We start from the raw sequence: 15,827 nt of genomic DNA, 5'->3' as shown, positions 1-15,827 counted from the left end.
CAATCTAATGGCCGAGTTAAAGATCATTTGATAAGATAATCAACGAGAAGCAGGAAGTCTACAAGGGACTGTGAACTAATAGTCAAGATGCAAGAGTATAAGAGTAAGGATCAAGGTCTGGTGGCAGGGAAGCTGAGAACAGACTCTAAATCGAGCTACAGATGAAATCTGTTTTCCCTGATTGATTTCTGTGTCCAGAGTCTGCGTTATCTTCTATATTGTTTTTAAAATGTATTTTTTTTCTCCATGACTCTATCTTCTATATTGTAAGGGGAAAATGTCCAGTTATCAGAGTCCTGAATAGCTCCCATTGGGTCCTGGATGGGAATCAAACTCTCACTGCGCTACGCGGCCAAATCATATTTGTTGCATAATTGTTCAGTTTCGACGGGCAGAAGAGAATTAGGAGAATTTTCAAGCAAGATAGCCCCTCGTCTTACAAGGCTGTGCAAGTTCATATTGCCGAAAGAGGGAGTTTAAACTGAAGAAACACTTGCCAGCGCTTTTTCTTGTTGATAACAGTACGGTTTTTCAACAAGGGCTCTGGGAAAGACGCCCTACTTCCCGAAACCCCGGAAACACAGAACACACCGCGAGCACAGCGTGTGCGCTCCACGCTGGTGAGGATATTTAAATCTTGTGCTGACTCTGCCTCTGTCTCAATCCACAGTCATTAAGAGACTCCAGCAGAAACGCCACCAAACAGAGGGACCTCACAATGCTCACAGAACATACAGCGAGCACACCGCGCACGCTCTGCGCTGGTGAGGTATATTTAAATCCTGTGCTGACTCTGCCTCTGATTCCAACCACGGTGAGGAACGAAAGACTCCAGCATAAACATCTCCAAACACAGGAACCTCACAATACTCATGGAAACCACAGTGAGCACACCAATATCAATAGCAAGGAAACCTTTGGTTAAGTCAGCAGATAAAGCAAGTTATTTTTGGTGGGGTGAAGTGAGTGAGCAGAGATGCACGATTTTTGGCAATAAAGATAGGAACTATAGAGATTACAAGGACATGAAGATTCGAGATGTTGCATACAATTGAACAGAAAGATTATGTGAAGTGATTATTATGCATTGTGATTCCCCAGCTGTGGTTACAGCTGTTTTGAGAACAGTGATTATTAAGCATTCATACCCGATCCGGTGGGCCGTGCTGGGTGTTATCGGCCCAGGCCCGCAAGGGCATTTAACAGTGGTCTCCGGGCTGATAACACTAAATCTGGGACGCCGGAGAGGGTATGACACTATTAGCACCCCAGGTTGCTGAGAGTATTGTATTTTGATTGAACGGGTCACCTTGCAGTGTCTCGTTGATTCAAACAAAATACTTTAGCAAGATGATCGTCACAGAGATGTATGATGAGGTTCCTATTCCATTTCCATGCTAGCCAGCGCTGACAATGGGAGGAGGCAGCAGCAGCGGTGGCCCCTATCGCCATTGCAGAAATTAGGTAAGTGGGGTGGCTGGGATTAAAAAAAGGAGGGAAGGGAAGGCGGAGATAAGTTGGCGTGGTGGGAGAAGCAGCCAGCAGGTTGCTTGGAATGCAGGCATAGATCGATAGATTCAACCCATGTTCCAAGGAACCTGATTGGTTGCTCGCCTCCCCCTGGGTGCTAATAGAGAACCATGTATTAACTGTATGGGCACAAACCCAATATTGGGCACTGTGGAACATCACAGTAAAGAGTGAACAGGGAGGAACACTATCCCATAAGGGGGACTGAATTAAGTGATGTGTTAGATGAGAAATAAAAGAGCAAAGTGAAAAAACATCGATTTCATGGGAGAAAAGAGTGGCTAAAACCATAAGGGGATCACCCCCTATGAAACGAAGCTCATAGGCTGAGAAGAATAAGAAGTGAGTGAAGTTTTGTGTGATGAGTTGAGATAAGGTCATATGGGGACAATAGGGTAACATTCCACTTGTAGTTGGGATAGATAAGAATTGGAATCTGGAAATGTTGAGAAATGACAACATGTCCTTGAAGTATGTAAGGAAAGGAGTAATCACGCCAAGGTTTTTTTAAGGAGAGGCAACATGGAAGGGTGTTGGAAAGACTCTGAAAATAAAGCAAAATAAGTAGAGTCCAAAAAAAGTTAGCTAAATCAATCTGAAAAAATTACTCTCAACCTTTTTCAACCTCAAAATAAAAGACCAGTTTCAAAATAACTTTAATTCGAAAAACTGATTAAAAAAAAGATTTGGTGACCAAACTGCCATCGCGTATCATGAGACATCATCTTCTCAATGCCTATTTCAGACCAGTATGTAGCACGATGACAGCCACACTGCAGTGGTCCCATGATAGCCTGCATGCTCTTACCATTGAAGGTGCCTCTCTTCAGTACTTCTCGACTTAGAAATGCTGACCATGAGGTAGTACAACCCACCCCACTCCCATTCACATGCACTGTTTGACCTCAGTAGCTTATTCTCTGCCTCTCAAGTGGATCATCATTTTCAAAGATAGAATAATTGAAGTAATGACGCTGCAACCATGAATGAGACATCGGGAATACCATGCAGGGACATATGTACACTTTATGAATATGTACAAAGGTACACATACGCACTGGTATACAGCCTACCAGTAACACACTTATCCAGGTATGAATGCTAACACTCTCTCCTGGGATGTCCCAGGGAGGTGGCATATGCACATTCTGGCCGCTCGGAGCTCACATGTCATCAGGCCATGCATCGCAGAATCATGCAGATATGGGAAAGACCAAATGCCACATAGCTTCCCTCATACAAAATATCTACACAGGGATTACACTGCACCACCCACACACTGTGGGGACCCAACCAACCACAGCGAAAGGGAACACACACACACACTCACACACACACACACACACACACACACACACGCCGCCCCCCGCTTCTCCACAAAACTAGTATAACAGGTGTAAGAGTAGCCCAAGGGATCCAACCATCACACAGCACACTGCATTGGAAAGCAAACTCCCAGCAGACCCCAACAACAACAGCACCCACAGCTCATTCAACAAGCAGCCACCTATCTCACTCCGTACCACATCATACACAGGGAGGAAACGAACACACGTAGGAGGGGGAATGTATGTATTGGGCCTCATTACGAGGTTGGAGGTAGCCATGGCTATTAGCCTATTAGCTCCATGGCTGCCTCCAAAACCCTTCCGACTCCGCCCTGGTCAATGGAGTAATTACCGGTCCATTCCAAGGTTGGAGGGACCGGTAATTCCCCATTCAACAGGGCCCTTTCCCATTCCCATTTGACCCCCCCATAGAGCTCAATGGGAATGGGGAAGGCACTATTACCGGTACCGTAAATTACGGTACCGTTATTAGCACTAAAGTCCCTTTGCGGGTCCCGTCCTTAACGCCTGCTAAAAGCAGGCAAAGAGAACTCGTAGTAGGGTGGTAAGGGTTTAACGGCACCAGTCCCGTTACCAGTGACCGTTAACCCTTACCGCCCTACTCGAATGAGGCCCAATGTTTCTCATTTTTGCTGGGGGGACTGAGTCCACCCTCTGAAAAAAGTGGTTGGACTCAGTCCCCCCGCGTGTACCCTCGACTTGAGCCCTGTACATTAGAGTCATTCGGCCTGATTCCGACTTTGGAGGTAACCACGCCGCTATTTGCGCCATGGCTTCCTCCAAAATCGTTATGACTCCGCCCTGGTGAATGGAGTAATTACCGCCCTACTCGGAATGAGGCCCATTATTATTTGAGGACTTATCGCTATCTAGTGTTGGGGGTTTATCCAGACCCCCCATGCGATGCCCGTAAGCCCCCAACTCCACAAGGACGACACACACACACATCCTTGCTGTTCGGTCTTCCCGGTCGCTCTGCCCGCGTCGGGAACGCCCCCTTTATTTATGCTGCACGCAGCAGCGTGCAACATCACGCCGCCGCGTGCGCGTCCCTGTAAAAGGGGCAGCGTCACACTCCTCCTTTTTCGGGAGGACACACAAAATACTAGAATAATACACACTGCAAAACCACACAAAATTATTAACATAACCGATCAATACAGTTTCCCCACTGGCCCCTTTATTATCAACCACCCGGGTCCTTTTACTCAACACTCCCCGGACTCAGGTTGATCCAACAATTGTCCCAGCACGTAATCGCTGAGGTAAGCGGGTTTCCCTCGCCCAGCCCTCTGGGGGTACCTCCCGCTTACCTCCGGCACGGGTAGTCTTTCCGATGACGCCCCCCGGACAGGGGGTTCTGGCGTGCTGGGAGGGCCTCCTCCTTCGTCCGATATCTCCACCAAGTCAGGTTCCAGAGGGGGTTCAGTTCTGGGATCGCCCAGCTTCTTAAAGAAACTGATGTTCCTGGTGATGACAGACCTTCCGTCAGAGGCAGGTACCATAGACCCCTTGACGGCCACAACGTCCTATGGCTCCGGCTCATAGGGGAGGGAGAGTTTCCCGTGGGGGTGACGATTGCGGATGAGCACTCCGTCCCCGGGCTCCAGCCGCTGCGGGTGAAGCCCCCTTCGCAAGTTCTCTTGCTCGATCCTTACCCGCCGGTCCGCTACGACCTTTTGGTTGTCAATCACCCGGCTCCTTCTCCCCAACCTCAGCAAGCAGACCCCACAGGCAACACCTGAACAACGCCTCTGCCGGAGCCACACCCGTGGAAGCATGCGGGGTGGTGCGGTACACCCGCAGAAACTGATAAAGAGCTCTCTGGAGGGACTGTCCCTGTCCTTGGGCGATCCTGAAGGTCTTGTTGAGTGTCCGCATTAGCCTTTCTGCCTCTCCATTTGCCCTGGGCCACAACGGTATTATCTTCCGGTGTCGTACTCCGCAGCTCTCCATCAGCTCTGAGAACCTTTCACTCTGGAAGGGCGCCCCATTATCGGAGCACAGCATGTGGGGGAACCCATGGGCCGCAAACATTTTCTCCACGCCGACCACCACATGTTCGAACGCCACAGACTCCACAAACTCCACCTCCGGATATCTCGAGTACTCGTCGACCATTACCAGGAAGTGGGTGCCCATGGTCGTCGATCCAAAGTCCGCATGGACCACTTCCCAAGGTCGTGTGCCCCGGGGCATCGCCTCAATGGCAGGTTCCCTCTGTAATGGGGATTTCGCTTGACACCACACACGCTACGTCGTCAACCTTCCACTCAAGTTCCGGGAACCAAACCTTCAGCCGCAGCCTGGCCTTGGTCTTCGCAGCGCCCTGGTGCCCATGGTGAGCTAGACTGATCACTTCCTTTACCTTCGACTGAGGGACCACTATCCGGTCGACTCGGAGCAGCAGGCCCGGCGCCGAGAATGACAGTTCCTCCCTGACCTTCCACAGCTTTTCCAGTCTGGTCTTGGCTTCCTGGGTCCGCCCTGCCAAAGATTCTAGCACTGACTTCCACAACCCCTGGTCCATGAACTGCTTTAGGTTTCGAAAGCATTCATCTTCGGCAGCTGCCGCTTCCATCTCCGCCAGGGGCATGGCGTTGGGAGTGGCCGCCTCCACCACCATTCGTACATGATCGTCAGCCTCCTCCGAACCGGTGTCATATTCCACTCCCCCACGCACTCCTGGGTGCCGGGAGAGATAGTCTGCTGCGTTGGTGGCCCCAGGTCTGTACACCAAGGTGACTCCATACTCCAGAAGGGCGAGCATCCACCTCTCGATCCTCGCCGGTGGCTTTGATGATGACCCTGCCAAAATAGGAAGCAGGGGCTTGTGGTCAGTCACGACCGTCACCGGCCGCCCCAGGACATAGAGCCGGAAGTGCCTGCAGCCCCAGAGAACTGCCAGTGCCTCGCGCTCAATCTGGGAATACCTTTGCTCAGTCTCGGACAGGGCCTTGCTGGCGTATGCCACTGGCCGGACACCCCCGTCACGATCTATCTGAGTCAGTACAGCGCCCAGGCCAAACGGACTGCCATCCACGATGATCTCTGATGGCAATGCAGGATCGAAAAACGCCATTGTGTCCTCAGCCGCCAGCGCACCTTTGATGTCCTCAAACGCCGCCTGTTCAAGCGGGCCTCAGTGCCAGGTGGATTCCTTCTTTGTTAGTGCCCTGAGAGGCTCAGATCTGGAGGCAAGATTTTGAATGAACCGGCCACAGTAAGTGACCATACCAAGGAAGGTCCCGACATCAGACACTGACTCGGGCGGCTGCGCCTTCTTAATGTCCTGAACCTTCTTGGGGTCGGGCGATACCCCTCCCTCTTTGAATACGAATCTGAAGAACTCAATGGAGGGGCGCAGGAATTTGCACTTATCCCTGTGAAGGGTGAGTCCCAGTGACTGCAGTCTCTCGAACGTCCTCGCCAGCTTCCTCAGATGGTCTACCTCTGTCCTTGCAAACACCAAGATATCATCACTGATGTTTAATACGCCCTCCAGATCTGTGAGGGCGCCTCTGGGACATATGGTGAATGTGGTGATGTACCTAGATTCAGGATGGAGGACCACCTGATGGTGGCCCGCCCGGAGGTCCAGCTTGGAAAAGAAGCGAGCCCCCTGCACTTCCGCAATAATGTCATCGATAGTAGGGGTAAAATGCCTCTCCCTCTTGATGGCTTTGTTCGGCAGCCTCATATCTACACAGATGCGGACAGAGTCAGGATGCTTGGGCTTCCTAGCCAAGACAATCGGGGACACCCAGTGGGTCGGGCCCTCTACTTTCTCAATGATGTCGACGTCCACCAGGTTGTCCAGTACCTTGTTCACCTGTTCACGGAGATGGAACGGCACCCTGCAGTGTTTCAGGGCGATGGGCTGCACAGAGTCATCAATATGCAACCTCACGGAGTCGCCGGTCATCGGCCCAATCCCGTTGAAGAGAGCGGCATACTTCTCGAGCAGGTCGTTGATGTCTTCGAGGTATACCGAGTACGCAAAGCTGACAATTCAGAGAGCCTCAGCGGCGACACAGCTCAGCAGAGTGTTGTTGCTAACTGGCATCACGTAGAATCGGGATTTGATCAGCAAGCCCTCATGCTCCACCTTCGCCACAAAGGCCCCATCCAGTGGGATCGGCTCCAATCCCCCAAATGCAAATATGCGAGCCTTCGGTGGTAGTAGCTTGGGGGACGAGCCCATGGCATCATAATGTCCCGGGCCATCACATTGACCGATGCCCCAGTATCTACCAGGACCGGGACTGGCAAGTTGTTGACCTCCACCACACACCTCGGTTGTCTCCGGTTCTTTCCTTTCAGGATTCCCACGCTGGAGACAAAGAACACGTTCTCTTCCTCTTCCTCCTCTGCCGCCTCCACCTGGGCATCCTCCTTGCCCTGGTCCACCTGAGCTACATTTGGCGGGCGGCTTTGGTGCTGGAACCCGGACCGGGCCGGGCCTCTCGGCACACCCTTGAGAAATGGTCAGGCAGTCCGCACCTACCACATGTCCTCCCCGCCGCCTGACACTCAGTTGGGTGAGGAAGATCATACCCACACTTCTGGCAGGATTCACCCACTCTTCCTGCTCTCTCACGGGGGCCTACCCCCGGTCTTCTGACGCCTCTGCCACCTTGCCACATGGCACACACCTCCTCAGACTTGACTGAGCGGGACCCCGCCTCCATCCTGCTGCCCGAGCCTCTGCCACCTCATGGCACCGGCCCAGCTCAAGGATGCGGGGGAGAGTGAGTCCCGCCTCTCTCAGGACCTGTCTTCTGAGTTTGCCCGAGGAGCACGCCTGGATCAGCATGGTTCGTATCATGTCCTCTGCGTCTCCCCACGCACATGCCAGCGAGAGGCGATGCAGGCGTCCATAAGAGGTATCCAGCGTCTCATCTTCCTTTTGTTTCGCCGACAGCATCACAAACCTTTCATAGTCCGAGCTGGCGAGAGGCAGAAAGTGAGCCTGGAGGGCAGTGTTGGCTGCGTCATAGGAGCCATCTCCCGCTGGAAGCGTCTCAAAAATCTCTTGGACGGAAGGTCCCGCCAAATACAGCATCGTTGCTAGCCTGCTGCCATCATCCGTCACTTGTGTAGCTCTAAAATACATGTCGAGGCGGTTGACCCACCTCTTCCATCTGGGCCCAATGCTGGATGGCGGGCCTGATACGTCGAACTCAGGGATGGGCTGTAGGGCCGCCTGGGCACGTGCCTGAACCATGATGAGAGGCCCTTGCTGAGCAATCTGCTGCACCGCCGGCAGCGCCTGAGGCAAAGGAGCTTGCCCACCTGCTTGAACTTGAGGGAGTTGCTGTGGAGCTGCTATCTGTGGCTGCACCGGAGGCACAGGGACCTGACCCCTTGCTGGAGCTAGGGGGGCTTGTTGAGCCGCTGCTTGTCCGCCGTCTTGGTCTTCAGAGTCACTCATGGGCCTGAGCGCACAGGCACCCCCACCTTAGACTTTGGGGGCCGCAACTCAATCGCCCACCATCACAGCACAGTTGTGATGCCCCACCCAGGAAAATGAAAAGTCCAACCTGGGAAGTATGATGATGGTGCAATGCCTCTGGCTCCAGGCCGCCTCCTGTGCCCACACAGCAACTGGACCTGACAAAGAACTAGAAGGATAAACCAGAATGGAGGGTCCACCACTACAGCACTCCTCACTGATGATGAAGAGGATGAAGAAAGAAGCCTGCACAGCCTGCTGATGAAGGGGATGAAGAAGCACCTTGACCCCAGCTGCTGTAGCAATCAGTGGGTGTAGGAGTCCCAAAAATTGAGCCAAAGGAAAGAGAGCTGGGCTATGCAGGCGCAGCCATTATAGCCCCTCTCCTTGTTTACACTCGACGTAGGAGACCCAAATCTTGACTAAAAATCAAAAATCGGGCATTGGCATGCAGGTATAACTGCCTGCTAGCAGTGTGTCCAGAAATTAGGCCTGGATGCCACTCACCGCCCAAACCGGAGCTTGGTGAAGTTCCACGGCCTCATTGACAAAATGGCCGCCAGCCGCGTGTGCGATGCATGGCCACCGCACGAAACGAAATGTCCGTTGATTCCGTTTCAGGGAAAAAAATTATTGAACTTCGTCACCGCCGGGCCCAGGCATCATCATCCACCCGTCGCCACTGTTAGGGGTTTGTCCAGACCCCCCATGCGATGCCGTAAGCCCCCAACTCCACAAGGACGACACACACACACGTCCTTGCTGTTCGGGCTTCCCGGTCGCTTTCCCCGCGCCCAGGAATGCCCCCTTTATTTATGCTGCACGCAGCGGCGTGCAACGTCACGCCGCCGCACGCGGGTCCCTGTAAAATGGGCAGCACCACATCTTGTATCCAGCTTGTCGGGGTACATGCCCTTTTTTCAATCCTCTTTTTCCGTCGGGAACACTTCTTACGTGCTCTCTTTGATTTCTCGTCCTCATTATCTGGTTCACTTAATGCATCTGCCTTCTGGTTTTGCGAGCGTCCATCTTTCAAGATTTGCTTCCGCATTTGATGCTTTTCTTTGAGTGAGTTATAGTTTTGAGGGGAAGTATTGACCTGGTCTTCATTTTGTTCCCCCGACAGTAGCTCAATCCCATCTACCAGATCTTTTTTGTTATTTGCAAGTTGCTTTGGCTCCACCACTGAAGGTCCGTATTGACGTTCTTTAAATTGATCACATTTGCCTCGGCTTGAACAGAGGGTGATTCATGGAAGATACTGCTTACGTTTGCCCCACTTAATTTTTCATTTATCCGCCCGCATAATTTGAGGAAAATCTTCATGGCGAACTGTAGTGTGGATAAACTTGACTGTTTTCAGTTCGTTGTTCCAGAGGTGTTGAGTGCGTGGGGTGTAATAGGGTAGAATTCAGTTTAGGGCATAAGGTAGCTTAGGCTGATGATCTAACTGCACTACTTGACTCATTTTGAGATACATTTTTTGTGAGGGGAAGATATGCCCACTGCATCTGCCTGGAGCTTTTCCACAGTCGCCATTTTGCCCTGGATCGAATAACATAAGTCCAAGAGTGAGTTATTGTCGATATCATCTTTGTTTGAAGTTACGTCTGGATCCAAGGTTTCGCTGACTATCTGCGTTTCCGTCTGTGCATGGACTTGCGCTTGAGCTTCCAGGTCAGCAACTGGAAAAATGAGATTATTAGCCCATTCGCATTCTCATTTGGTAGCTATTTTGGGGCAGTATCAGATCCCTGGATAGCAGTTCCTGTCAGCATGGCATTCGCTGATGTTTTGTTTCCATTTGCCCTACTTAGGCTCCAATTTGTCATGCGTGTTTTAACAGGCATTCTTCCCAGGTTTGTAGGTACTTAATAGACAGGTAATAGTAATGCAATGATCTTACACTCACTGCAGCACCCCAGCGCACTGGGACAGCGAGACAGCACTGGCCCGCAGCACTCGGCCACTGTGCGCACGCCGCCTGCGTGTGGCCTGCGGGTTAAATCGACTTCTGGTTTCAGGAGGCGGGACCTACTGTTAGGCCTAAAATAATTAATGGATAGCGGGGAAATGCTTATCAATACAAGCTTGTCCCTCGCAGCGGTGCCGGAATTGAGGCGATGTAAGTAAAAGAGACTAAATCCAAAGGCACAAGCACCATATATGTCTCCAGCAGGACAGGACAGCAAGACAGCACTTGCCCACAGCACTCAGCCACTGCGCGCGCCCTATCGGCCGAATGCTCTACCACTTTTTGATCGTATATAGACCGTCAGGGCCACGCATAGGGCTTCTCAACCCTTTTCTGGGCCTGGTGGCAGAACTTCAGGTTACAATTTCTTATCTTGTCATTCTGGGCAATCTTAATATTAAATTCAATTTGCCAATTTGCCTCGGGTTCCTATTCTATTTTTTGATGACCTCTTTGACCTGGGTCTCCACCAACTTGTTATAGAGCTGACACAAGTGCTGGGGAATACTCTGGACCTTTTGTTTGCCAGGGACTCCCAGTTATGTATCACTCCTGTTGAGTCAGTCTTGCGGTCTGACCACTATTTAGTGCCCTTCCTGCTTAAGCTCCCTGGCCCACCCCCTAAGATCCCTCCCCTGATAGCCATGCAACGTAATTAGCGATCTGATGACCTAGATGCCATGGTATCCCTAGTCAACACCAAGTGTAGCTCAGCCACCGTGGTTGACTTGTCTTTTTTGACTCAATCTCTCAAGAAGGTGGCCGATCTGGTGGCCCCTCTTAAGCTCGTTCAACTGCAGAGGCGGCCCTACAAGCCCTGGTTCTCTGATGAGCTTAAGACCGCTTGCCTCAGCCTAAAACGGGGCCAAGCATAAATGGCGCCGGTCCTATAGGACTGCTGAAAGAGCAGCCTACAGGCAGTGTGCGAGCCACTACCATGCCATAATTCGGGAAGCCAAATGGGCCTTCATTATCCGTAAAATTGGCAATGCACTAAATCAGCCTAGTGATTTATTCTCTGTAGTAAAATCTCTCTCATCTGCCGTGAATATCAGCCTCAGCCATCCCGACTCAGGAACTCTGTGATTGCCTATCGAAATACTTTGTGACTAAGATTGATGCTATACGGGCCCATATTCAGTTAGCCAGCCAAGCTGCAGCCTGCACGGCCCCTGTCTTGGATGTGACTGATTTACCCTCTAAATGGTCCCTCTTCCCTTAATTCTCTCTGGAAGTCGTCAGCAACACACTGAAGCGACTGAAATCCGCAGCCCCTTCTGACCTTATTCCGGTGTCTGTCCTGAAGGACATCTCCCCGGGTTTTATAACCTGGGTTACTCAGGCCCGTCACCTGTCCTGCCACATTCCAGAGAGCTAAACCAAGCCACTGTCATTCCTTTGCTGAAAAAACACTCTTTGGATCCCTCGCCCCGGCTCATTTTCATCCTATCTCTCGTCTTCCTTTTATCGTGAAACTGCTGGAAGCGTTGGCCTCTCCTCTTCTGTCTTCTTTTCTGGAAATGTCTGGATTCTTTGACCACTTTCAGTCAGGATTTTGTCGTGTCCCGGACACTGAGAGCGTCTTGGTATCAGTCATGGATGATATGGCCAGGCTGGGGAAAGATGGAGGAGTGGGATCCTTGATACTGCTAAATCTATCAGCGGCATTTGACAGCATAGATTACTTCATCCTGCTGGTCCTGGATGTTCCCTCTGGGCCTGTGCTGGCCTGGTTTCCCTCCTTCCTGACTGACAGGGGTCAAGCACTTTCTCTGCCTCCCTTTTCTTCACCCTCCTGTTCACTATCGTGTGGAGTTTTACAGGGCTCTGCCTTGTCTCCAATGTCTTTTTTCTTTATTCAGCACCTTGTGTGTCTCATCCGCCACTTGGGCCCCGGGTGCTATTCGAATTCTAATGACACCCAGATGCTGTTTCGTCTAGATCTTGACCAGGCTGAGGTGTCATTATACCTTTGTCGGTGCCTGGCAGCCGTGGGGGAGTGGATTAACTGCAATTGGCTGAAGCATAATGGAGACAAGACGGAGGACTTAGTGGTGGGTTTCCCTCCTAATCCATCATTCTGGGCCCCTTCTTCCTGGCTGTTTACACTTGGGGTCCTTCCAGTACCAGTGACAGTGGTTACAAATCTTCGGTGGAGAGGGATTACTCCTCCCTCTCCATGGTCCCTCAGGTCGCTGCAGTATGTAAGGTGTAGCACTTCCATCTGAGGATTCTGCGGAAAGTACTACCTTTCCCGCCACCCCATCTTCGTCCCACAGTAGTGGCCTTGCTTGTTCTTAGCCACGTTGATTACTGCAATGCCCTATATTTGGCTGAACCTATATGCCTGGTACACCAGTTACTACGACTTACTACAAATTCTCTTAGTTTGAGTCGCTACAAACTCTCCTTATGGAGTTCACATTACTCACATCCTTCAGTCTTTACATTTGCTCCCAATCGCCAGGCAAATTGACTTGAAGTCTCTCTGCCTGGTTCACTGTGCTCTTCAAGGTCAAGCGTCCAACTATCTTCAGCAAAAATGTGTCCCCTACCTCCCTTGCCGTGAGCTCTGTTCATGGTCAGCTTGTTTAGTTTTAGTTCAAATATCAGCTAGCTAGTGTTGGGGGCTGGGCTTTTTCAGTGACCACCACCAGGCTATGGTATTCCCTCTGTCCCCAGGTGCGTCCGTAACCACCTTGAGTTCAGACGCACTCTGAAAGCCCTTCCTTTTTAGGCTCACAGCCTAGTGGTCTACCCCTGCGTTTTCCCAGCGGCAAGATACCCTTGGGTGATAGTGCGCTTTTTCATATCAGCTAATAATAATAATAATAATAATAATAATAATAATAATAAATAATAATAACAGATAAACCCTAATATTTCAATCATCTTAAGCTCTAACAATGATGTCAACAGGTATAGAGGGAACTCCTTCATTCCATCGGATAGTACACAACAGCACCGACTGCACAGCAGGTGCGCCTTAATGGTATGAAGCACAGGTCCCAGTGTTGTATAAATGCAGGCTTTGCTGAATCTCCTATTAAAACCTGGACACAATCAGAGCTACAACTTGGACATCTCCACTGCCATGGTCACAAAGTTATCACCTGTGCTTCTTCTTCTCACCTTGTAGCAACGTTAATACGACAAGTCCACAATAGTATACAACCAACACCACTCCATGACTGGCCCCCATGCCTTCCAGACGTGGTGACTTTAGCGAAAACATCTTCTGCCAGGCAATTTGCAATTAGCATTATCATGAAAGTAACACCAACACCAATGTCGTTGGTCATCGGCACACCCTTTTCAGTGGCCCTGCAACACTTAACAAATATCCCGGGTGCGCACAGTTCCCACACTTTATTTTCCTCATTGTGAAACTGCACATTTCCAGTTGCCCCTCTAGCCCTCAGGTTGCCTCCACTTCTCGCAAGGGGGGCTGATAAATGAAAGGCACAGCCAGGTAGGGCAAGGGTGGCTGGGGACAGCCTATTCTGGCCCAAAGGGGACTTTAGATTCAGGAGGTACACCTCTTACTAGTTTGACAGCTGGGAGGGTCTCACACAACTCACCACACTTGATGCTTAGGAGGATTAGAGAAATTGGTTAGGCAGAGTAGGTTTACCAATGTTATTTCTTCTTTGTTTGATGTAAGGAATGTTAAAAAAAAGGTGATGGTTTCATCAGTTTGAAAGCCCTGGAATGTCAGAAGGCCACCCGGGGATAATGCTTAGGGCTTGGTTCACCCGGGGCCGGTGCATTCCTGGGATCGCCCGTAAGGTGACTCTTTAAAAAGTGTCCTGTTTTATTTCAAAAACAACTATGTGTAACTTAATCAATGTACACTATTCAAGGGGCCTCAGTGGGGACTACCCTCACTGCACATCTCCCCATTGAATTTGTATTCTACAGCTCTTCGTTTTTCAATGTTAATGCACTGAACTCATTGTTTAACAATTTTAGAATTGTTTTAGTATTTATCAAAAAATTGATGTCACCCGGTACATATAATGAACTGCATTTTGCTTTTATGGTACTCGATACCAAAATAAAGCTATTCCGATCGATTGACTATGCATGCCAGCATACAGATTGTCCCCATCAGATGATGTCATCATTCCACTTCTGTCATAGAGGTAAGAGGAGGTCCTTGTAGGAATTTCTGTCACCATTCCTACGCAAGCTGCTTGCTAGTTACTTGGCGGCACCCAGTTCAGTTCAGTTTGGCTTTCTTTAACCCAACAGCCAGAGTAGTAAGGGTATCAGGTAATAATGTCCCCATACATTATATCCACTTACATAATGTCCCCGGGAAAAGCCATTGGGGACATTATGAATGGTGACATTAGGTATGGGGACGGGTTGCACGGATGTCCCCTTCTCCCATTTAAATGTAATAATGTCTCTGCAAAAAACAGTGACTTTTTTTGTCAGGGGACATTATTACATGGAACCGTAGTATGCATGCTCTAACTCCCAGCAAATAAAGCAGCATGAACGGGTGTAAATAAGGAAATCGAACAGCAGCATAATGACACTGTGGTCTCTATACCTCTCTTGGCACCTGGAGCAATGATTTGCACTCCCACCTTCATTGGTCAGACGTCAGCGGGCCTTCTGCTGCCCATGCAGGGCAGAACTGCACGCAGGTCCATCTGCTGGCCAGCCTGTCACCACTGAAATAATGGTGCTGCCAACATGAATGAGACATCAGGGCTAGGCTGCAGGATCTTTAAGGCAAGTTCGATGACAGACCCTCTATTGTGGTACGTTCAACATCAAGGATGAGTAAATAATTCCTTTAAGTGGACAATCCATGATTCAAAATATCAAGAACATAAAGCCAAAAACCTAGAAACTAAAACTAGAACACATCTATTGAACCGACAATCTGGTTCTCTTTTGGCAAGCACCAAAGACTCTTTTCGTTGCCACCCCACAGAATAGCAGAACATCTCTCACCACACCTTCTTCTTCAAGCCTATCAGCCTGCTTTTGTTCTAACAGTGTTTTGCCAATTGTTCCGATTCTGTGTCAAGTTACAGTTGATATGAAGTGCCCTGCTTCTCCCGTTGCAAGGTTTGAGCACTATAAATAGTTATCAAAAACATAAATATATGAATACCATATCTGGTGTGTCTAATTTGTTTGGGAGTGATTTACAACTACTGTTGTTAATTGCTCCATATCCTGTAAGTATTTCTGGTGTTCTTGTGTTTTCTTGTGGACTGTGAGTTGTTAACTTCCTTCCCTGGCCTTCTAATGTTGCTGCTGTTTACTCCTTGTGCATTGCTTTTGGTACTGTATTGCAATCTTAACACATCTATCTGGATGACTGCATGCCGGCATTGACTAAACCGGCATGCTATGTTGGCCACAGTGTGAGCAAAAGAAAGAGGGGATGGCTGGAAGGTTTACAATTAATCTTAAATCTCTGGCAATTGCTCCGGGTATCCCTCCAGACCATCGTTCTTCGTCTGCCAAGCCATTGCAGAAAGGGGAAAACTCA

The sequence above is a fragment of the Ambystoma mexicanum genome, chromosome 11 (assembly GCF_040938575.1).
Source record: "Ambystoma mexicanum isolate Mex_15411 chromosome 11, UKY_AmexF1_1, whole genome shotgun sequence".
Taxonomy (NCBI): Eukaryota; Metazoa; Chordata; class Amphibia; order Caudata; family Ambystomatidae; genus Ambystoma; species Ambystoma mexicanum.
The sequence above is the reverse complement of the archived record's forward strand: the minus strand, read 5'-3'. Positions refer to the sequence as shown.